The sequence below is a fragment of the Sorex fumeus genome, unplaced genomic scaffold (genome assembly GCF_029834395.1).
Source record: "Sorex fumeus unplaced genomic scaffold, SorFum_2.1 ptg000081l, whole genome shotgun sequence".
NCBI classification, from domain to species: Eukaryota; Metazoa; Chordata; class Mammalia; order Eulipotyphla; family Soricidae; genus Sorex; species Sorex fumeus.
The window spans coordinates 7063486-7072046 of NW_026606138.1; the positions used below are offsets into that span (position 1 = coordinate 7063486).

Below are 8561 nucleotides of genomic sequence, written 5' to 3' on the forward strand. Positions count from 1 at the left end.
CTATTCTGTTTCTTCATATCCCTCATATGAGAGAGATTATTCTATGTCTGTCCCTCTCCTCCTGACTTCACTCAGCATGATTATCTTCCAGTTCCATCCATGTGGCAGCAAATTTTTATTTTTTCTTACAGCCAAGTAGTATTCCCTTGCATATGTGTGGCACCGTTTCTTTATCCAGTCTGTTCTCGGCCACTTGGGCTCTTTCCAGATCTTGGCTTTTGTGAATCGTGTTGCAGTGAACATAGAAGTGCAGATGTCTTTTCTAAATTGAGTTTTAAATATCTCTCACCCCCTCCTGCATCAGAGTGGAGGGCAGGGTGCACATTTGTAGGCTGCTTTGAAGCCAAGAGGCCGAGAGAGGGTAGGTAACACAGACCTAAGGGGCTCATCACAGTCTCTGTGGTTGCAGGCAGTGTTTACATGTTCCTCTCTGAAGGTGGGTGGTTTTGTTTTACCATTTAGTGGTAGCAAAAAACACAGAAAGTGAAAACCCCTGAAAACTGTGTGGTTTGTTAGAGCTGCTGCTCAGGAAAAGGTGTCCAGGGGAGGGACTCTGAAGTGCTCAGGTGATCACCTTTGGTGGCCTCTGGTGGCTTCCAGTCCCTCTGAGCAGCCCTGAATCCCAGACATAGTCACCTTCTCCACCCAGACCCCTCCATCCCCACCCTCCCTGCCATGTCCTCTGATGCACCTACCCTTCAGCCTCTTTCTCCCTAAAGACTCATGCTGATGATGGAGAAGGATGAAGGAAGGTCCCCAGGGCTGCTAAACAGACTGGAGCAAAGGCCTGATGCGTGGGTGACTTTCACCTGTATCGGAGGATCAAATACGGGGGCAGAGAAGCACACTCAGAACAGTAACTCTGCTGTGTTGTTGGTATAGTACCTTATTCAGTAGATAAAACTTTCCCCCCCAATTCTTATTTTTTTATTTATTTGGGGACCACACCCAACAATGTTCCAGATTTACTCCTGGCTTTGCGTTCACTCCTGCAGGGTTTGGAGCATCAAATGCAGCGCCAGGGATGGAACCCAGGTCTTCCAGGTGCAAGGAAAGTGCCCTGCCAGCTGTACTATATCTTCTTTTATCCCTCATCCTATTTTTATTTTAATTCATATCATTGCATTTGTGTATAAAAAGAAAAGAAAGCCTTGTGTTTTTTATCACCATTTTAAAGTAAAAGAGATTTTTTTTAATGTGGGAGCAGGCCCCAGAAACCAGAACTGGAGGACCTGATCCCCTTGTCTCCTGGGGAAGAAGGAAAAGGCAGATTTCTTTTGGGAGTAGTGGGTTGAGGGGTACACCAGGCACTGGCTCTGAGCTCAAGAGTGACCTCCAGGCAGCACTCAGGGGACCACGTGTGGTACAGGGGGATTAAACTAGGGTCAGCTGCATGCAAGGCAAACATCATAACTCTCCAGCCCTAAAAAAGGCAAATTTCTGAAGGGAAAACCAAGACAGACACCCTTCTGTGTCCTCCTAAGTTAATTCCATGTAAAGCTTTATGCAGTTACAAGGGACTTTTCTTTGTTTCCCCTTTGGTGGTGGCAAGGATCAGACCCAGGTGCCCCAGAGCCACATCCCTGACCCACAAAAGTACCAATTTTATAATTTTGTCCTGTCTGATCAGAGTCTAGATAGAGCCTAGGACAGGAGACAATTACTTGAGGATAAAGGAAAGTTCTCGAGACTCAGTGAATGAAGTTATCTCTACAGCCTGCCCAGATTTTCCTTAGGAAAATGGTGTCACAGCAGAGACCCGCTACAGCTGATGACCCATCAGTAAACTCCAGCATGGCCTTTGGGACCCCACAAGGCACCAGAGATCAGACTAAGATGTGTAGTTCTCACCACAACCAGTTGTCTGCACCCCCCCACCCGCCCCATCAGTTGATCTAATTCACATTCCCACACACCAAAATGAAAAGCAAATAATTCCAGGGATAAAAATAAAATGCACATAAAACAAATTTAAACAAATTGTTTAAACAAATTATTCTTTGGAAGCCTAAGGAGGTGGAAGGGGAGCAGCTGACAAGCGTCAAGAGGTGGACGGTTTCTCTTTGATCCTCTGAGAAGGGCCAGAGTTAAAAGCACTGTGAGCAAATGGGCCTTTCCTGGACAGAGGCTGCAATTGGCTCTGCCCTTTCCATGTGAGTTTCAACTCTCCCCCCTCTCTCTTCCTCTCCCCTTCAGCCTCTCCTCTTCTCTCCTTCCTCTCTTCTTTCCTACCTCACCTCTTTCCATCTCATTCCCCCTTCTCTCGTCTCCTTCAACCCTCACCTATAAATTTCTTGGAAACAACTTGCATCAGAAGAGCTAGGAAAGCCAATTACAGCCTATGAAAATAATAGTCACAAATACATTTTTAAGATTAGATGTATTTCAAGTCATGTTAATCCTAGAATTACCTTCTTTTTTTCCCCCTTACCTTCTAGCCTATGTTCATCCATTCATTTCTTCATTCCTATTCTATAATTATTCACTGACTGTTTAAAGCATTGGGTACAAATGTGGAAAAAAATTAACGAATCTTTAAAAAAAATGTTTTAAAAGGACCGAGGAGATGGCTCAAAGGGCACATTCTTTTTTTTTTTTTAATTTTTTTTAATTAGTGAAACACCATGAAGTACAGTTGTAGATTTACAATTTTTGTGCTTGGGTTTGATTATACAATGATCAGATACCCATCCCTCCACCAGTGCCCATTTTCCACCCCCATGGATAATATCCCCCCCACCCCCATCCCCCCATCCCCCCTGCCTCTGTGGCAGGGCAATCCCCTGTGTTCTCTCTCTCCTTTTGGGTGTTGTGGTCTGCAAAAGAGGCATTGAGTGGCAAACATGTTCAGTCCATAGTCCACTTTCGACATGCATCTCCCCTCCTGGGAGGATCCTCCAAACACCCTTTATTTGGTGTTCCCTTCTCTATCTGAGCTGCCCTTTCCTCTAGAATGCCCGACTGGCCACTAAGCTATGGAGTAATCCTCCTGGTGCTGATCTCAGATATTCTTGGGTATTAATCTCATATTTTGTTACTTTATGTCCCCCAGATGAATGCAATCTTTCTATGTCTATCCCTCTCTTTCTGACTCATTTCGCTTAGCATGATACTTTCCATGTTGTACCACTTGTATGTAAATTTCATGACTTCATCTTTTCTAACAGCTACATAGTACTCCATTGTGTAGATGTACCAAAGTTTCTTTAACCAGTCATCTGTTCTTGGGCATTCAGGTTTCTTCCAGTTTCTGGCTATTGTAAAGAGTGCTGCAATGAACAAACAAGTGCAGATGTCACTTCGACTATACATTTTTGCCTCTCTGGGATATATTCCCAGGAGTGGTATTGCTGGGTCAAATGGGAGCTCAATTTCTAATTTTTTGAGAATCGTCCATACTGTTTTCCAGAAGGGCTGAACCAGTCGACATTCCCACCAACAGTGAAGGAGTGTCCCTTTCTCGCCACATCCGCGAAAGGGCACATTCTTTACATGCAAAAGCCTTAGGTTTGGTTCCTGGGACCTGCATGATTCCCCTAAGCACTCCGGGGAGCAATTCCCTCTGAGCACCACTGGGGATGGCTCAAAACAACCATCTGGAAAAACAAAACCTGCCTATTGTCAAGGGGCTCTAAGATGAGCCAGGGCAGTCCTGGGAGGTAGTCGTGGAAGGTGTGAGTAGGAAGGAGCCAAAGCAGACTAGAAACAAGACAGGAAGATGCGCCTCTGCTAAGAAAGTGGCACTTCAACATTAGCTCAGCATTTCTGGATCTTGGGTATAGAAAACTGTCTGAATTAATTTAAGAAAAATGATCTATCATCCCACCGCCCCCAGTCACTGCCATGTTGACTCATCCACTGACCCTGCTCTACCAATTCTCAACTAAATCTTACAGAAGATGCTCACCAAGGAGCTAAACTCCATGGAAACATTGGTCCTGAGGCTGAAAACTTTGGAGCATGCTCAGGAGGTGGGCGGCCTGAGTACCCATTCTGTCCTAGCACTGGCAGCTGCACCCACAACCCACCACTACAGCCACGCTAAGGTCTCGACTCTGCCACTTCACAAGTATTCTCTGCAGAGACGCCAAACTTCGAGTAGTTTCAGGTACACTGCTGCCCAGGCTGAGACCTCTGAGAGCCTCTTGGAGTCAGGATGGGCAGCAGCTCCCCACTCCATCCCCATACTTCTGGAAGCCCCAGCAGCTACACTAAGGAAGTGGTACTTAATTCTTACCTCCCATATCCGCTGCCATGTCAACTCATTGGCCCAGACCAAAGATCCTGAAGTCTCTGCACTCCACAGTTGCATACATGGCCATGCAACACCGCCTCTTTCCTCAATACTGACATTTCAGTAGAAGCACACCAAATTAGATGGGACGGTAACATCAGAGCCAACTAAACTCAACAAACAAAAACAACACAGAAGGCTCATCTCACAACAAACTTAGACAAGGTCTTAGACAAGGACTTAATTCTGTGATCAGATAAAACCATTTTCACATAAAAATGATTTTATTATGCTTACTATTGGAGCTTTTTAAAACCTAATCAATTTCAACTCTAGACATATCAATAATTGTGGGCTTTGTATACATTAAAATAAAAAAAATTTAAAGAAAAAAGAGAGAAATGATCTATCAAATATTTCAGTTTCTGGGACTGGAGAGATAGTACAGTAGGTAGGGCACCTACCTTGCACATGGTATTTTGAATTTGATCCTTGGTACCATTTGATCCTTATGGTACCCAAAGCCCCACCAGAAATGATCCCTGAAGACAGAACCAAAAGTTGGCCATGAGCAAAGCTGGGTGTGGCCCCCCAAATATATGTACATATACATATATAAATGCTCAGTTTGATAACTTTTCATGACAAAATTATTTGAACATACATAAGCACACACTAGAAATGTTTGATGTCATCAGTACTTACAACTTTTCCACAATATTAAAAACAAAACAAATTTACTAAGTAAAATCCAATTCAAACTAACAAAATGATTAACAAAATTCACTTAATGCAACTAATGTTACTGTTTAACTGGAACCAAATGCTTCCTGGCATGGGAATATGGTCCTCTCTATAAGCATGCACAGATCCCTTGATTCAGTGTACCTCAAGACGCAGAGCTAAGCAATGACTCAACTCTTCCACTCTGTCTCTCCAATCCAGTTGGCTTGGAACCTACGTGAAAAAAGACAGTAATGTCATGTGTCAGGGGAAGCAGCACTTCCTTTGCCATTCAGTATCTCTGGGTTATTTTTTTAATCTTTTAACTATATACTGTTATATATTTTAGATTATATTATATATATTTTAATTGAATCATCATGAGATACACAGTTACAAAGTAGTGCATGACTGAGTTTCAGTCACACAATGTTCCAACACACATTCTTCATCAGTGTACATTTCCCACCACAATGTCCTCAGTTTCCCTCCTGCTCACCTCCCCCCAGCCCGCTCCTGCAGCCTGCCTTTCTCTCTTTCTCTCTGTCTCTCTCACATGTGCTCGCTCTCGCTCTCTTGCTCTCTCTAGCTCTCATTCTCTCTCTATTCTCTCTCTCTCTTCCTTTTAGGAACTGTGGTTTGCAATGCTGTTACTGAAAAGGTATCATGCATATCAGTTTACCTCCTTTCAGTGGTCAGTTTCAAAACTATGGAGCGCTTCACAACTTTGCATGCCATCCTTGTGCAGGGGCCATGCTAATCTCTATATTCTAGTTTTTCTATGTGAGCTGCTGAAGTGAACACAGCATCTCTGCTTTTCACTCAGTAACCTCAAGCAACTACATGGCGGGGGGGGGGGGGGGGGGGGGGCGGGGCAGGTCAAACTGCCCCCAGCGCCATGTAATCTCATCAACGGTCAAGATCCAGAGACTATAAAACAAAGCTCCCAGAAGAGAGCAATGCAGAATCGCAATGCAGAATCTCCTGCCCCTGCTCCAGGCTGTCTTCATGGGGAGGGGGAAACTCAGAGAGGGGCAGGCTGAGTTTCCCTCCCCACCCCAAGCAGAGTCTAGCAGCCGCAGAACTCTGGAACCCAGCCACAGCCATGCTCAAGGCCACTCTCCACACGCTTGGACGAGCCTCAATGCATGAAGGAACTGGCAGAGGAACCCAAGTGGCCAGGGCTAAGATCTCCAAGTCTGCTCATATCAGGACTGGGCCTCCTCTACCCAGATCCCCCGTTTTCCAGTAGCTTGCAATCACACCCACAAACTGTCCCCAGCTCCATGTAATCTCACCAACGGCCAAGATCCAGAGACAAAGCTCCTGGAAGAAAGCGACACAGTTTCTCTTGCCCCAAAAGCCTCCAACCCTCTCAGAGAGCCCAGCAAGCTACCGAGAGTATACCCTCGCATGGCAGAGCCTGGCAAGGTACCCGTGGCATATTCCATATGCCAAAAACAGTAACAATAATGGTCCTCACTTCGTGTTCATGGAACAATCAGATGCCATTGGGCTACACTAGCATGTGACAGAGAAGAATGGAGGTATTATTGGCGCTAGTTTTAGCAAATGGATAAACAATGGGATGACAGTACTACAGTGCTAACCTTGAGCAACTTATTGGACTACTTGGTTTCAAGTTACACATATCATCAAATGATTTAGAAGATGCATCTATTTAAATTTTAAACCCCTTGAAATTTTAAAATAGGAGGAATTTTTTTTTTAATGCCCAGGAGATCCCATCAGGCCTGAGAGTACATTACTGAAGACCATAACATGAAGTTTGAGAAAATACTTTAGTGCTTGGGGTTTGCCACTGACAGACTTTTAAAAAGAAATGACACAATCACATTCCCATACCAGAGTAATTACACCAGAACTCAGTAATTGCTTGGGGGTTACTTCTGGCTCTGCACTCAGGTCCCTCCTGCTGGGTTTGGGGGACCATATAGGGTAGATACAATGGGGATGCTTGGAAAGAGAAACTTGAAGTCATTGGAGCAACAACTCTGATAATTTTGGTGAGTGAGGATGAATGGGAAGTCAGATACAGGAGAACAAAAACAGAAATATTTGTAAAAATCTTTAGAAGTCATGGACGGATCAAATGTTCAAGTAATGGAGGTAGGTGAACTTTTTGAGAAAAGATATTTCTAGCTTAGGTTAGCTGGTAAACCTGTATAATAATGTCAGACAGGTTAGTTTAAAATTCAGAAAAGGATACCTAAGAGAGGCTGCGCACTACTGGAGTGAAAACTATCAAATACAGTGGGTACAATGAAAGAGGAAAAAATTGTTAAGCTGGTGTGTTAGAATGAGCAAATAGTCACTAGCAAAGAATGATTTCTACCTGAACATCTCAGCTCACTCCTCCACATTCCCACACAAAAGGTTTCTCCTGCCTCAAGAAGCTACTCAAAGTTCCACCCCAAATAATGAGCGATCCAAGTACCTAAATTTGGACACTGACATTTCATATATACAAAATTCAAAAAGAGTGAACTTAAACTATGTATGAGGGTGATTTATGAATTCTGAAACACTATAGTGAACATACTGTGAAGTTTGAAATCATTCAGACCATGGTCCCATCCCTGCTTTACTACGTACTAGTTATAGAACCATGAAAGTCACTTATATTTCTTTACTCAAGAAGGGCTATAAGACTTTATTTCAAGAGCTAATTAGGAACATTAAATAAAATTCACAAGGTATCTAGCAGGGTGCCTGCACCATCTTGGTCAATGATTCATTCCCATTCTCCTAATCAATTGACTAAGCGCATAGATAAAAACCAGACTTCCAGGCTTCAAACCAGGCTGTACCACATAACAAGTTTATGACTTTGGGTAAGCAAATGAACCCCTCTGTAAACAGATGGAGATGAGTATTCTTTGTTGTTGTTTGTGAGACACATCCCTCTGTGCTCAGGGTTTACTCCTGGCTTTACCCTCAGGTCACTCCTGACAGGCTGGGGAACCGTATGGGATGTTCGGGATTAAACCCCAGTCAGCCATGTGCAAGGCAAGTGCCCTGCCTTTCTGACTATAAAGCCAGCCCTGGAGATAAGTATTCGTTAGCACATAGTATTATCAGGCTAATTCTCTGAGTCATTGTACACAAAGTCTGAGAACCATATATCTTGTACATAGAAAGCCCTATTTAAAGGTCAGCTTTTATCAGCATCATTAATACTCCTTCCTTCTCTTCCAGTGATTAAATTTGAGGTTATTTCTTGTCTGCCACTTAAATGGAAGAGGAAAGCAAACAATATGGCACTGGGCACGGTAGCCAACGACTAAAGAGAGACTAAAGGAAAGTTGATAGTCCCAAAGACTTTTGTTGTTTTTCTCTCAATTTTTCCCAAGACAAGAGGGAGACAGAGTGACTGGAATTCAAAGTCCCAAGATCCCAAAGCAAAAATGCCATCAGATGATTGGCCAAAAAGAGTCCAACTGGATATAGGTACTTCCAGTTCTTATGGACTGCAATTGCACATTATTTCCCATAACTTTGTTTTTAATTTATCAGTTGTAAAATGCCACAGTTATGCTGGGTTTTTGCCCCATGCTGAGAAGATAAAAGGCAGAGGGAATAC

The 8561-nt window shown here is 43.6% G+C and overlaps 1 pseudogene; it reads right to left on the minus strand.

Annotated features, from left to right (window-relative positions):
* Positions 1-5660: 5660 nt before the first annotated feature.
* LOC130039024 (uncharacterized) lies at positions 5661-5761 on the minus strand (annotated as a pseudogene).
* Positions 5762-8561: the final 2800 nt, after the last annotated feature.